At 36.5% G+C, this 16,739-nt stretch overlaps 1 protein-coding gene and 1 pseudogene across 5 annotated transcripts in view; one reads left to right on the top strand and one right to left on the bottom strand.

The window, feature by feature from the left end:
- LOC100772575 (collagen alpha-5(IV) chain) overlaps positions 1-16,739 on the top strand; it is a 181,613-nt gene that overhangs the window by 4,536 nt on the left and 160,338 nt on the right. The gene's annotated exons all lie outside the window — the stretch shown is intronic.
- On the bottom strand, positions 2,640-6,683 carry LOC103160079 (annotated as a pseudogene).

Here is a 16,739-nt window from a genome sequence, read left to right as displayed (position 1 = left end):
CGTGCTGTTATTTTGTAACAGTGAATAATTTTCCATGTGTTTTTACTTGACTGTTGGTTTTTGTATATTCAGAATATGATGCCCATTTTAATCTTGAGTTACCCTTGTCAACCTGGTTAGAATAGTGTCTGCCAAATTTATCCACTATTAAGTGTTTTTCTTGCCTTTGTAAACAGATCTTATGAGACTGTGCAGGGTAATATTGTGAGACAATTGAAATAGCCAAATAATCTATTTCCTTTTTTTTGAGATAGGGTCTCTCTACGTAGTTCTGGCTCTCTATGTAGACCAGATTGGCCTCAAACTCACAGAGATATGCCTGCTTCTGCCTCCCGAATTAAAAACTTGTGCCACTACACCTGGATAAATAATCTGTTTCTAATGATAGTTTCTTCACTGTCTAGCATCTGTTAATGTTTCTGGCATGAATGATTGTTACAGTTCAATTTGCCAAAGGTGGCTTTAATTTTCAAAATTGTTCTACACTAATTAATTGAATTTTGATATATGTTCACTGTTTTAAATTTATTTGTTATTAATTCCATATGTATAAAATTAACAAATGAATATTTTCTTAATTTTTATTTATAATTTATTATTTTTTATTACAAGTATTTACTGAAATGATTCCAAATATGCCAAACCTGAAGTTCTTTCACAATGGTGTCTATATCCTTTGTTATGTTTCCATCAGTTTGGAGCATCTCTTCATTTACTAGTGTCACAAAATGGTCATCTCGAATTTCCTTGCTCCAATCTTGGGATGAGCCACTTTTCCAAGGATTCTATTGTTTTTATAAAACAGAGTATTTAGAGGCTATGATGTAGGTGCTTGGCATACTCATTATGAGCATTTTGTAACCCTTTTCAGCAGACGGACCTAGAAAATACACATCAACTTAGTTTTATTCATAATGTCTAACACAAAAAAATTGTAGGTGATGTACCTAAGTACAACAGTACATACATATCTGCTTCTACATCAATCTCTTCGAAGCTTTGTATATGTTGAAAATCATAAATTCATAACAATATCTCAAATTGTAGTCAAAGACCACTGAATAAACATACATACTTGATGTAGTGGCATCTTGTTGTTTTCTTCCATCTCCTGTATCTGGGGTTCTTAGGGGGGTAGGGGAGATGCTGGGGATTGAATCCAGTGCCTTAAACATGCTAAACAAGTACTGTTGCAGTTATCTACACCCTTACCTAATAACATACTAACACTGTTCCATTCATTCTCTATGGGATTTTAAAAGCCTATCATGATCTTTCCTGTAGTTCAGATTTCTTGTACATTACTTTCTGCAGTATACTTTTTCCATTGTGCCCTAGGAAAGCTTTTCTAAAACACTTAAAGTGTGGGATTAATACTTTTGTTCTCTTTCTTGATTCTCAGTCTTTGCTCAATTTTAGCATAATGTTACATTTTCAGCAGATACTTATTCATGAACTCACAATAACTAAAGTGTTGCATTTATAGTGTTCTATTTAACTACAGTACCCATAACTCTCTCTTTCTCTCTCTCTCTCTCTCTCTCTCTCTCTCTCTCTCTCTCTCTCTCTCTCTCTCTCTCTCTGTGTGTGTGTGTGTGTGTGTGTGTGTATTAGACATTATAGGTAAAATTAAGACAATGTTCTTTCTGCCTTGATAAATTGTACTTATTTCTCCATAGTATCAACACAATTGCTTATTATATCTTTCTTTGAACAAATGCAAAATTTAGCTACTCCTAGTTTAGTATGTGTTTTATTTTACAATCATTTTATTTTAGGGATTTTTTTTCAATTTCAGTTATATTTGTTAATGTCCCAGTTTAACTCGAATTCTTTTCTGACATATGAATCTGAGGTCACCTTCTGAAAATGCACTTAAATTACATATGCTTGCCTGTAACTTTCAAATGTTGATGAAAGAACACTATAAACATTCCACTATTTAAGCACATCTTTTCTTTTTCTTTTTCTTTTTTTAAAGAGGTAAAGTGACTCAAATGGGAACAAAGCTCACAAACACTAGACAAAAACCAAGAGTGAAAATGCTAATGTGATCAATCTGTTGCTCCCATCTTCACTGTATGGCCCAGGATGGCCTGCTGGAATTGCAGGCCTTCATTATCACATCCAGCTTCCTCTCTTGCAAATATTTAAATGCCCTCAGGTGTTTGAGTTTAAGCTCTCCCAATGTCAAATGGAAGGCTGATATGGATGGAGTTATTGTCTTCAGAGTCTAGGACAGAGGTATAAGGCAAGCAAATGGCACCCCTGGGTGCTGGCCATGCACACACTCTAGTCAGACCAGACCACCCAGGCTAGCTGAGGTCAGAGGCTGACCTGGACCTTGTAGGTCATTCTTACTTCATTGTGTTCTACTTTGTTCCATATTTGCTTGTTTCACTATTTTGCAATTAGGGCAAGGTGAGAGGTTCAATTAGAATGCTTAGCCTCACCTCAAACTGTCTTACTCAGATAGTTTTTTTATCCTTCTGAACATATACCTAATTTCCACCTACAATGATTTTAAAGGTGGACAGTAAGTCAGCTGAAAAGACAGGTGGGGTATGGGCTAAGGACTGCCACCACCCTTGGGCATGGTTCTGGTAAGTGAGTTGCTCAATGTTGGTGGGCAGGACCATCTAGTGAGTCTTCTCCAGGAAGGCCTTGCAGCACCTGAGGCATTGCTGGTACACCACTTCAAAGTCAGAATCATTGCCATAATAGGGATCTTCAACAATGAGTTGTTTCTGTGGATCATAGCTCCCAAGTAGCTCAATTTTAGCTTTGCAGTTTTTAACTTGATTACTTTTTCTATTCAAATCTCTCAGATTGCTTTCATCCATACATAGTATATAATAGAATGTGGCAAAGTCTTCTCTTGTAATCTGCCGTACAATGTGATTCATGGGGATGCCATGCTTTCTCATGCAGTTCTGCCCACGATAGTTAGGGGGGTTCCCCACTTCATAGGTGGATGTAGCCGCACTGTCTATCCTCCGATTATCTGAAACATTTTCATCAGTTACCAATTTTCTGAAAACAGCTTCTGCAATGGGTGACCGACATGTTACCGAGATACAGGAACAACACTGAGTTAGACCCAACCTCTGCTGTGTTTCCTATTTTAGGGAGTTTTATATGTTCTGTTTATTATATTATCAGCTATTTTGAGGCAATAGTAATACACTCCTTATTTAACCAATTTATATGTTAACTTTTAAATCTAATCACAAGCAATATGTGATCAATGTTGGGAAATTAGAAAATTTGTCAAAGTATAGTGAAACAAAGAAAACTTTGACCAAAATTCGACTAGTAGTGCAGAAATAACATTCTTTTGGGGGAATTTTCTTCTTATATACATGATTTTAATGGTTAAATTATAGAATCATGCTTTGTGTGATTTCATGTATTGATTTTCAGTTATGAAGTCTTTACCTTTAAAATATTTTATTTATTTATTTATTATGTATACAGTCTTCTGCCTGCAGGCCAGCAGAGGGTACCAAATCTCATTTAAGGTGGTTGTGAGCCATCATGTGGTTGCCGGGAATTGAACTCAGGAACTCTGGAAGAAGAGTCAGTGCTCTTAACCGCTGAGCCATCTCTCTGGCCCATGAAGTCTTTATCTTAGAATATGGAAATTTTTTTTTAATTTTTTTACTAGTTCAAGTTAGGGAACAAGCTTGTTTCACATGTAAGTCCCTTCTCCCTCTCCCTCCCCTCACCCCCATCCTCCTCCCCCACCCCCAACCTATCCCCCACCCCATCCACCCACCACTCCCCAGGCAGGGTAGGGCCCTCAACGGGGGCTCTGCAAAGTTCACCAAATCTTCCTGTGCAGGGCCTGGGCCCTTCCCCATGTGTCCAGGGCCAGAGTGTATCCCTTCACGTGGGATGGACTCTCAAAGTCCCTTCTTACACCAGGGAAAAATACTAATCCACTACCAGAGGCTTCCTGGAGTACAGAGGCCTCCTTATTGACATCTATGTTCAGGGGTCTGGATCAGTCTTGTACTGGCCTCCCAGACAGCATCTGGGGTTGATGTGCTCTCCCTTGTTCAAGCCAACTGTTTGTGTGGGATTCTCCAACCTGGTACAGACCCCTTCACTCTTCATTCCTCCCTCTCTTCAACTAAATTCCAGATTTCAGCTCAGTGTATATCTGTGGATGTCTGTCTCTGCTTCCATCAGCCACTGGATGAAGGCTCATGTTTGTCTTTTTGTGACTGGGTTACCTCACTTAGGGTGGTTTCTTCTAGTTCCATCCATTTGCCTGTTAATTTCAAGATTCCATTGCTTTTTTCTGCTGAGTAGTACTCCATTGTATAAATGTACCACATTTTCTCAATCCATTCTTCAGTTGAGGGGCATCTAGGTTGCTTCCAGGTTCTGGCTATTACAAGCAATGCTGCTATGAACATGGTTGAACATATGTCCTTGTTGTATGAACATGCACTATTTGGGTATATACCCAAGAGAGGAATGGCTGGATCTTGAGGTAGACTGATTCCCATTTTTCTGAGCAACTGCCATACTGATTTCCAGAGTGGTCTTACAAGTTCGCACTCCCACCAGCAATGGAGGAGTGTTCCTTTTTCTCCACATCCTCTCCAGCATAGATTGTCATTGGTATTTTTGATTTTAGCCATTCTGACAGGTGTGAGGTGGTATGTCAGAGTTGTTTTGAGTTGCATTTCTCTGATGGCCAAGGATTTTGAGCACTTTCTTAAGTGTCTTTCAGCCATTTCAGATTCCTCTGTTGAGAATTCTCTATTTAGTTCTGCACCCCACTTTTTAATTTCATTGTTTGGTGTTTTGGTGGCTAGCTTCTTGAGCTCCTTATATATTTTGGAAATCAGCCCTCTGTCAGATGTGGGATCGGTGAAGATCTTTTCCCATTCTGTGGGTGGTCATTTTGTCTTACTGACTGTGTCCTTTGCCTTGCAGAAGCTTCTCAGTTTCAGGAGGTCCCATTTATTAATTGCAGACCTCAATGTCTGTGCTGAGTATGGAAATTCTTAGTTTATTTTGTTTTTGAGACTGGGTTTCTCTGTGTAACAGCTCTGGTTGTCCTGGAACTAGCTCTGTAGACCAGGCTGGCCTAGAACTCAGAGAGATCCGCCTGCCTCTGCCTCCCAAGTGCTGGGATTAAAGGTGTGAGCCACCACTGCCTGCCTTAAAAATTCTTAATTTTAAAACAATAATTTTAAGTGGATTCTAAAATTACTATTTGTATTTATACAAACCACAATTTATACAACCAATTTGTTTTGTTTGTTGAGGCAAAATCTTTCTACTTAGCCTACGCTGCCCTCCAACTTGCAATCCTTCTGCCTCAGACTTCTAAGTATTTGGATTACAGACATGCACCCATCACCATACTCTCCTACTTTTGTAAAATATGTTTTTAAAATGCAAGATTGTTAGCTATTTTAACAAGCTATTCCATGAACACCTTATTCCGTATGTTAACCCTTAACTACTACTGCCTCTGTCATTAGTAATTAATGTGTTAAAAGCTTTTGCTATTTTTAGCCTTTGAATAGTGATGTAGACCCTAATACTCAGGAAACTTATAAATCAACATAAAATCTATGTGAACCTTTTTATAGTTATGTTTGTTAAAGAGATAATACTGCTTCTACTTTTTATGTTAATTTTATGTTAATTTTATTTTTAATTGATACATTAAAATGTGTACATGAATGGACTACTGTGTGTTGTTTCACATGTGTATATTGTTTATGTCAGGCTAAATATACCTACATCATCAATCATTTATCATTTCTTTATGGTGAAAGCAATTAGAATATGTTTCCCAGTTTATTGAAATGTACAGTATACAATAGGATCTATAGCCAGCCTTTTGTCCAGTAATAACACATGAACTTATCTACCTTAGTTCCCATTAAGCAACCTTATCTTCTTCCATTTTCCTATGTATTCTCTGCAGCCTCTGAAAACCACTTTTTAATTCTCAACTTCTATGATTTTGACTTATTTATATCCTGCATATAAGGGAGACATTTTAGTATTTGTCTTTCAGTGCCTTGATTATCTCACATAACTTAATTTACATTTCTCTCCATGTTGTAATGGCACATGTTTGTTATTTTATATAGCTGGATATTATTCAATGTATATGTTATATTGCTATTTTTTCTTTGTCTGTGGATGGACACTTAGTTTCTTTGCATTTCCTCTCTATTATGCATAGTGCTGCTCTGAACACAGATGTGTAGCTGTCTCTACATACAGATTTAATTCCATATATATATATATATGCTTAGTGTTGAGACTCTTGGATCAGATGATTGGTCTACTTTTAATAACTGAGGAATTTCCATATTTTCCATAATGAATGTTTTTATTTTCACTGAAACCAACAATGTTCCAATGTTGCCTGCATCATTGCGAGAACTTACTGGTTTTATGTGTGTGTGTGTGTGTGTGTGTGTGTGTGTGTGTGTGTGTGTGTGTGTGCATGTGCACCCATGTACATGCATGCAGAGGACAGGAGGACACTGGATGCCTTCTTTATTATCTTCTCTATCATATACTATCTTTTGAGACAGTGTCTTTTGCTGAACCTGAAGTTCAGCTTTGGGTAAGGCTGGCTGGCCAATGAGTTCTGTGGATCCTCTTGACTCTTCTTCAATTTGAGGGTTGTAGGCATACATGGTTATGCCTGGCATTATGTGGTGCTAGGGATTTGGAACAAGGTCCTTATGCTTTCATGGCAAGCACTCTTATTCACCATGCCATGTCCCAGTCCCCTTGTGTTTCTTCAAGACAGGATCTTAATCTGGAACCTGGCTGACCTCAAGCTCATGGTGATTTTCTATCTTTGGCCTCCTAAGTGCTGGGTTACAGGGATCCTCAGTTTTTATCTGGGTTATTTGATTCTCTTCTATTGAATTCTTGGATCTCATTATATATTCTAAATATTAGCCATGTCAATATACGCATGTCAAATACCTTGTCTCATTCTGCATATTATTTTTTATTCTCATGATTGTATCCTTTCTTACTTGAAGCTTTTGGTTGATATAATGCTTGCTCTTTGCATATGTGTGTTTCTGAGAGTCGTATAGAGATTAACTAACTGTCCATTGTGATGTAGTTAATGTGATTAGGACAAGGTTTGAAGCAATACATTCTGGCTCTGTAACCTCATCATGAGATTATTCCCCATTTTATACACACTAAAACAAGGAATCATATAATCCCAAACAGGGAGAGGCTGAAGAGATGTTTCAGTGCTTTAGAAGGCTGTTAAATTCTCAGCATCCTTGTCAGGTGGCTCACAAACTCACTGGAATTCCAGCTCCAGGGATCAGGTACCTTCTTCTGGCCTCTTTACGTCGGAAGAATATTTACCATTGTCCCTCCCACAATTCCTCCCTTTAATTGATTACTTGACTTGTCCCATGATTTAACAGTATTTGATTATAACTACCTAGGGTATTTATCCACAATGGCCTAGATTTTAATTTTGTGAACTATACATTCCCTCATTTTTCTTCCTTAAATGAGAGATGGAGCCTGCCCATCTTAAATAACACTCCTCTTAGCTATAATAAGACTATGCAGCATCTCAATCCACTGAGTACCTCCTCTAGGGGAATTTTGTGATGCTTTTGGAATGTAAAGCCTTTCTGCCTCCTTCTCCCACTCTTTTCACCATCCCTACACCATAAAAGCCTAGTGAGCATTTCTTTCAGTGGCTATGCATTTACCTAGTCCTTTTGCTCTCTTTCATCTTACCTTCTGTGGTCCACCAAATGCTTCACTCAGTCAATCTGTATTACACTGGAGCCGCCATGTCTTCTGTTCAGAAAATCAAACTTGTCAGGATGTATGGAACAAGTGGCTCTCCATCCATTTTGTATCCTTCTTATTTGGCTTTCTCTTTGTGTTTCCTCAGTACATAAATGGCTTTATTGCTTGCTTGCCAGCTGTGTAGCTTATACAATTCAAATGTATTCCTCTGCAAAAGTCACAAACTGTTATATGTTATGACTTCTCCAGGTGGCATTTGAATAGGTGAACTTTAAATTCCTGGATGATAGGTACCTGTGCTTGCCAAATTACTTTTCAACATGATTTTAACAAATAAACGTCTATTAGTAATGTATGAGATAGCCTGTGAGATAATCTTAATTTTTTTCTATCTACTACAGGGACTTTGGCTCAATTTATGGCCCATTTGGTTGGCTGATTTGGCCCTATCCTGTAATGATTTTCTTTCTAAAATGCAATCATTCCATCATTCATCTCTATTTGACTGTAGCAAACACAGGTTGGAAGTAATTTTCAAAACTATACTCTTGTTAATTAACATTATAAATGGACCACCCAGCCACTTGGCTAAATCTTTATTATAAAAACTAGTTTCTTTTAGAGAGGCAGTTCTTAAGGAGTTTTGGAGAGGCATCTTTCCTGCACTGGGTGACACATAGGCTCCTTTCATTTTAAGAAGCCAGATTCTCATTTTATGCATCAATGCTTGAGTATATTTACCTTCATAATCTGTACAGGTCCAACTGTCCCTTATTCCTTTAGCAGCTTTTGCTGGCCTTTAACCAAAAGGCAGGATGGTGCCTGCCACTCTATTGAAATGGGACTCTTGAATCCCATGTTATTTGCTAATGGAAGATAATCAAAGGCAAATTCTACAAATGAAGCAGGTTTCCAGTATAATTAATTACTAAATTGTCCATTTAGTCACAACGTTTTACATTTGGTTATAAATTGATATAGAGAATATAGCATCATTTATAAAGATGTGTCAATCTGTTTTTTATCAACTTGTATTTTGACAGTGAGTAATTAAATAAGATTAAGAGAATTAGGTTTGGCTCTATAATTCCTTATATGACATTTAATTCTGAAGGACATTCAGATGTTTTGAGAAAAATAGCTTTAAGAAGGAGACACTACACACCCAGGTATAGTGGCTCACACCTTTAACCACAACCCTCAGAAGTCAGAGGCAGGCAGATCTCTGAGAGGTCAGCCTGGTCTATTGAGTGATTTCTAGGACAGCCTGGGCTACACAGAGAAACCTTGTCTCAAAGACTGTCCCTCCCCCCAAAGAGAAACTACTGTAAATTTTATAGCATATTCTGTATATTCCCTATGTACCCTCCATTATTTTCCTCAAGAAAGGGAGGTCCTTCCTTTTAAAGTCTTATGATCTAATAGACATAATATAATGTTTCTTTGCATGGAAGAAAGGCATAGTGATGCATTTGTATCAGATAGATTACTTTCTGTTACTTGTGGTTAAACATTTAAATTCTTTTGTCGTAAAATGGTGGGTTAAATGCCCCATTTAATTCATCTTTTTAAAAGACTTTACTAATTCTTTTCATTTTATGTATGTGACTATTTTGCCTGCATATGAGTATGGTACCATGTGTGTTTCTGATGCCCAAAGAGGCCCGAAGAGGGCATCAGATTCCGGGTAACTGAATTACAGACTGTTAGTAGCTACGAGGTTGGTACTGGTAATAAATTATTGGTCTCTGCAAGAGCAATAAGTGCTCTTAATCACTGAAACACCCCTCTAGCCCTATGAATAAGTCTTAAAAATATTATCAAGTTTAAATTTTAATATGGTTGTCTTAGTCAATGTTCTAATGCTGTAAAAAGACACCATGAGCAAGGCAACTCTTATAAAAGAAATCATTTCATTAGGGTCCTGCTTATAGTTTTAGAGGTTAGTCCATTATCATCATGGGAAACAGACAGGCATGGTACTAGAGCAGTAGCTGAGAGCTTTACATCCTGATACATAGGTGGGAAAGAAAGAAGGTGTGCGTGTGGCTGGTGTGGGCCCAAACCCAGTGCCACATTTCCTCTAACAAAGCCACACCTCTTAATTTTTCCCAAACAATTCCACATAGTGATAGAAATCTTTAATATAATTTTTAATCTAGTACTTATTAAGGGGGCAAGAAGTTCCTGGAACTAAAACTTTTGTAAATGAGTTCTCTACAGAGAACTATTATCACACAGGGAAAACAAAGTGATTGGTGATATGCGATGTTGGTTACTTGCAGAAGCAGATGTGAAAGGTGTCTTTCTACAAACTTGTTCTAGCTCCCATTGGTTCAGTGACTAGAGATCTGGGAGTATGATTTTGCAGTCTTATTTATCCTGGTTGGTACATAACCAATACCAAATGTAGAAGCAATTATTAGAGCAACGTGTGCTTTCAGCATTTTAACAAATTAATATGCTGTACCTGTGTTGTGTGCAGGCACATGTGGAGGAGGCTACAGGCCAGTGTTGGGTATCATCCTTGATAGGTCTTCTCCTTTTTTTTGACATAAATTCTCTCATTTGGGCTCAACCTTACACTAGACGTTCAGTCAATAAATGTGGAGAGGGTATGCCTCTCTCCATATTCCCAGTGCTGAGGTTACAGGTTCCTGTCATCAGACCTGGATTTTACATGGGTTCTGAGGATCCAAATGCTTGTTCAGAAAGATTTGCACCCATGCAACCATCTCCCTATCCATTACTTTCATATTTTTACCATAAATTTTTGTCATATATGTGTAAATGTTTGTATGCCTGTGTCTATCTCCATTTACACATCTATTAATATGTATAATAAGAGAATTACCTTAAGAACAGTGATAATATTTCATACTTCTATACTTTGCATTATCTAACAGACAGAATTCCATTAAATCAATGGAAAGTAAAATTTTATGGTTAATTAATTTTCTCAAACTTAAAGTATCATTTTTAATTATAGGAGAGTGGTGTGTGGTGATTCTTGTGGTGTTTATAAAAATAGAAGACTAGGATCATTCACATAGTTTTATTTTTATACTTTGTTTTTCTTTAAGAAATTTTATAATATTGATAGTATTATAGAAAATAAGAAGTTAAAGTGCATATATGTCTCAGATTTGGCTATTGTTAATAATGTTTAATAAAAACACTATTGGGTTTATTTTCTATGAGGGAAACTGCTAACATCCTTTTATTCTTACTTAGCAAAGCACTGGAGGAAATGTTTTATGTTAATATTTTGAGTTTCTTGAAGTTAATATATCTCCATGAAACATTTTATGATAAAAAGCTGTATTTCAGCTTTGGTATCGCTTCTGAGTACTTTTCCTAGCCAGCTAGAAATAAATGAATGTGTTCAGGGTCTATGCTATTGTTAATTTTCAGTCTTTTTTTTACAAAGAAAATAAAACAGTCAATTCCTTTTACATTGTGATTTTTTAAATGAAGTTATACATTTCCCCCAGATGTGGGTTTGTTAAAGGTTTCTATTGTTTTATAAAAATTTATGACCTTAGATAGTGAATTTCCTCACTATCACAACATGACCATTTCCTAAAAATATCTGATAAATTTTGGAAGAAGAGAGATAATAGCTTTTTCCCCTTCCAGTTCTTACAGTTAGGTGAATTATCGAGTTCTTAATATTTTTCCTGCAGAAAGTATATTTAAGTTCTAGAAATTTGGTTAATGGTAAAAAGATTCATTCTTAGCAGTAAGTTCTCTCAATTCTATTTATTGCTTATCTTTTATAGCATATTTAGGCATTCCATTTTTCTCTGCAGTTCCAGCAAAGACTTCTTTTTGTTACAGTACAAACTCATTAGACCTTATCACTGTCTTCTTGCCTTCATTTGTGTCTACTGTATAATGGAAAAAATACAAAGACTAATGTTGGAAAATAACAAGTGAGATTTAACTGAAAAGGTCACCTTTTTTAGGGGCTGAAAAAAGATTCATTCTCACTGGCTAGGATTTGTTTTCCAGACTAATTGACTGCCATTTTTGAATTTGTATCTTGACAACTTTTATATTAAGGATGCTTTTCATAATACCTATACTCCATGATGCAGAAATAGGAAAAACAGAAATGCTGTATTTCTTTAGATGTGTAAGTCATTATAATATGAAATTGGTAACCTACTGGAAAACAATGGTAAGTACAAAATTAGGTATTACTGATTTTCTTGAGATTTTGTGAACATTATACTACTCGGGTTTTATTTTGAAATCAGACCACAGTTTAATTGTGAAAGGCTGAAAATTTTTAGTGGTAAAGTTTATTACAGATTGTAGTCTTGCTTACATGTCTACTTTTTCATATATGTTCTGTCTCAATTTGTTGAGAACATAGTTTAAAATTATAAGGGAGTTTAAACATTAATAGACTGGGAAAGTATTACAGGAGACAATACTTTTGATATAGATTCTCATGAAATTAGTTAATAATAGAAATGTGCATTCATTAGAACCTTAACTTGGTTGCTTTGTGGTAAAATATTATGGCACTTAATTTTAGCCCCCTTTTAAGTTTATAAAGCCAACACACAAACACACACACACACACACACACACACACACACACACACACACAAGAGAGAGAGAGAGAGAGAGAGAGAGAGAGAGAGAGAGACAGAGAGACAGAGACAGAGACAGAGACAGAGAGACCACAGTGATAGTACAAAAGTGAATTCTCTGTATTATCATGTATCTTAGTTACTTTTCTATTGTTGTAACAAGACACCATGACCAAGGCAATTTATAAAAGAGTTTAATTTGGGGCACTTGTTTCCAAGACCATCACACCAGGGAACACAACATTGGACCCTCAGGCATAACACTGGGGCATTGGAGCACTAGTTGAGTGTTTACATCTGATCCACAAGCATGCAGCAGAGACAGATTGGGAAACCTCAAAACCCATTCCTGAGTGATGCACCTTCTTAACAGGGCCACACCTCCTAATCTTTCGCATGCAGTTCCACCAACTAGAGTCCCAACAATTAAAATATATGAGCCTATGGGGGGTATTCTCATTCAAGCCTCCACATTCCACTCCCATATGCCTGAAGCCAGATAATAATGCCAGATACATTTAGAACAACTTCAAAAGTTCCATCACATCATTCAACTTCTTTATAAAAGATGAGATGAGATAGAAAACCTGGGGAAATCAGGGAATCATGTAAGTGGGAAGGAGTTCGCTCCATAGTCTGGCTGAAGCCTCTCCAGCTGTGAATGAAGTATTCCAGCACAATGAGCATTTTCTATGAAGATTGCTTGTATAGAAACACTATTTCTTTTATATGGAGTTCTTTTATACTTTTTGTGAAAAGCATATAAAGAACATTTATTGAATGTGGTCAAATGGAGGAGAGGAGCACAGAGGACCAATGGCCATCCATGTCCATCTTTTAGCTACATGGAGATACTTTAAAGAGTGTTATTATAGCACTGAACTATGTTTAACATCTAAGTGTCTTATTTTCTACCAAAGAATCTCATTAGAAATCCTGTTTACACTAAAAGACACGTGTTAACCTCTTTGTGAAACCTTTATGGCTCATGGTTTTATCTTACACCTTCAGGGATGGTTGATTGCCCATCCCTAAACAAGATATTTATACTATGCCCTTTTGGCTTAGGAAATTGCAGAAGAGGAAATGGAAAAAAATTAAGAGCTAAAAAACAGGGAAAGGGGCTGCTAAAAAAACAAAACATCTGGGCAAGACATAACCATTGTAATCATGAACTCATAGTAACTTGAGATGCCTGCAGAATATATCAATCTAGGTATAAATGGAAGAAAGACTTGAGAGCCTACCACCCACTGCTGAAATAGATTCTGGAAAAGGGATAGTTGCCTTCAGTTGGGTATCCACCAGACTCCAGTGAATAAACCAAATCCAGTGGTCACACAGGCTGTTCTGGTTAAACTAAACACACACACACACACACACACACACACACACACACACACACACACACACACACACACACACAAGTCATGAGTTAGGAAGGGGATGGAGAGATGAGAGAGGGAGAGAATATGATAGGATGGAGGGAGAAACTAAATAGAGTGCTTATATACTTAGATGAAATTGTCAAAGAACTAACTAGATAACAAATGGGAAGGGGATAAAGTTTCTTAGCAACCCTTTGAGATGTAACTTGAAAGCCACCTAAATGGTATACATGGCTACTACTATGATATTTAATGCACAGGTCTCCGAATGAGAAGCCCACAGCCTTGTTGTATATTCATTATTCTTTCCGAGTGCCTTTATTTCTGTCTTCAAGAATCTCCAATAGTGTATCATACTAGCCAGTTATAACATTCGTTTCTATGGGGAAATCAGGGATCTGACTTTACTTGAGTGTAGGTCCCTAAAAGGTTAGGAGGTTCCTCAGGCTTCTGAAAGCAGTTCTGGGTTGGGTGTCTTGCTTTAACACATGTGATGAAAGACATTCCTTTAAAGTGAAAGAAAAGTCCAGGTATGGTGGTTTATTCCTGTAATCCTGGGACGCAGGCTGAGGCAGAAGGATTTTCATGAATTTATGGCCGGCCTGTGTTACACAATAAATTCCATGTCAGCCTACGCTTTGAAGTTTTTTATAGATGGGATAGGGGGTCAGTGGGGGGCAGGAGAGGGAGCTGGTACTGGTATTGACATGTAAAACAAGATTGTATCTAATTTAAATAGAAAAAGGAAAGAAAAAATAAAAAATTAAAGGGTAGAAAATTTAAAAGATGACATATACTATACAAAGTACTGGTCCTAAGATTTTGAGTCATTTTTTGCTCTTATATGCCATTTCTCTGTTAATATCTATTAATTTTATAATAAAATGTTGTTAAACATTGAATATTATTTCATTTTATATTTCAATATATTTCATATTTTTTCAAACAGAACCAGATCTCTGTAAAGCCTTAGATGGCTTGGAACTCACTCTGTAGACTAGTCTGGCTTCAAATTCAGGGACCTGCCTGCCTCTGCCTCCTGAGTTCTAGGATTAAAACCATAAGCCACCTTACCCAGCTTGGTTTTTTATTTGAACAATTTAATCATTAATTTTGCCTGAAATTGTTTTATGGCATCATTATTATTAAAGGAAAAGAAGACTAGCTGAATAAAAACTGAAAGTTTTATTGTTTTAATAGATATTTCTGGCAAATAATAGTGGCTTTCCACAAGGAAGAATTTTAAATGTTTTTAAGAGTGTTTCTAGTCTGACTGACAACAATTGAATTTTCTAAGTTATATAGTAGTGTTAGTAGACACTTTAAGAAGGTAGTTTAGTGGACATTAGGCCCTGTGCTCAATCCCAGTTTCACCCCCTCAAATATAATAACAGCCTCAAAAGTAATTTTTAGAGATGGAGAGCTTCTCTGACAAATGCTTATTTAAAATCAAAGAGAACTTGAGATTTAGTATTATAGTTTATTCTGGAACGTTAATAAAATTAAAATTTTAGCACTTTGCCTTTTTATCAATATTTGTGCAAAGTGTAGAGTCATATTACCTGATGCTACTATTCCTTAGCCAAGGTGTAAATTTTCAAGGCAAACAAATTCTGTCAACATTGGTGAATTTAGATGGGAGTCAGCTTTGTAATAAAGCTGAAAAAGAGGGTTTGTGATCATGCAGAGGCTGTATAAATGCAATAGCAGCCTCAGTATGACCTTTCAGAGTAGGACAGGACTTCCCTATAATAAATATTTGAAAATTAAAAGACAGGGGAAAAGTTTCAATAAAGGATGGTAGATAGCAATAAAATACACTAATCTTTCTTTCTTTTTTATTATATCCATTTTCTTACAGTAAGAATTTTTTAACACATTGATGATTAGGTTAAAGCTGTGTACATCAACATTGTTGAGATTTGAACAAAGGTTTCTATTGCCAAGAGGATGTAGGTTTTCTTATTGTGTCTGGGAGTGTAAAGGTGAATGCAGCTTGGTGAAATGAGACTGGCATTTTTTTAGGTATGCTGTGCTCGTGCTCTTTGAGGATTCTGCACATCTCTTAGTCATTCCTTTGTCAGGTAGTCATAAGGGAGTGTGGGAGGTACATTTAGCTTTTCCACATTGCTGCCTTCGTCTGTTTGATCACAGCAAGCTGTTAGGCTAGACTTTATTAATGAAGCAGAGAGAGAATGCTCAAAGTCTACCTTGGATACGAAAGAATGAGTAATTGGGAAGAGAATTTGGTGTTGTGTGGTAGGCAGGAAATGTGTCTCACTTTAAATGGTTGTCCAAAATGTATGCAATAGCTGGCTTTGAAATGTCTAAGGCAGTGCAGTGGAATGGTTTAATTTAGAGCATTGATGCCATACTTGATTTTAGTTGTGTCTTCTCCTTCTATTAATCCCACTACTATTAGACTAAGGTGCACCGGTATCTGACAGAGCGAGTTAATATCCCATAAATGATAACTGACTTTCCATGGGATCTGTAATGTCTTTTAAAAATATAACTAAGATCAAATTGTGTGTGTGTGTGTGTGTGTGTGTGTGTGTGTGTGTGTGTAATATATTTTAAAGTACAGCTAGGATCAATCTTAGGCCTAAATTATTTGTTTCATTTTCCAGTCAATTTTCTTTGTTTCTGGCATTTTACCATAAGTGGAAAAGATGATATTAAAACAAGTTTTTAGTTTGTCTCTACGGATATTTGTTAGTCATCTTGTCATTTGTGTATATACGAATATTTGATATAATTAAAAACAGATGTAGTTTGGAAATGTGGTAGATAATTGGAAATGAAATGGTTCCAACAGAGAAATAGGAAAATGGGGAAATGGGAATAATTCTAAAGAGAAAATTAGAACTAACAAGTTGATAGGCAGCTCCAGGGAAGAACTGTTGAAAGTACTTTCTTTAATTTTGTAGAAAACATCTTTAGATTTTAAATTGCTAGATTA

This window comes from Cricetulus griseus, chromosome X, assembly GCF_003668045.3.
Source record: "Cricetulus griseus strain 17A/GY chromosome X, alternate assembly CriGri-PICRH-1.0, whole genome shotgun sequence".
NCBI classification, from domain to species: domain Eukaryota; kingdom Metazoa; phylum Chordata; class Mammalia; order Rodentia; family Cricetidae; genus Cricetulus; species Cricetulus griseus.
The sequence above is the reverse complement of the archived record's forward strand: the minus strand, read 5'-3'. Positions and strand labels throughout refer to the sequence as shown.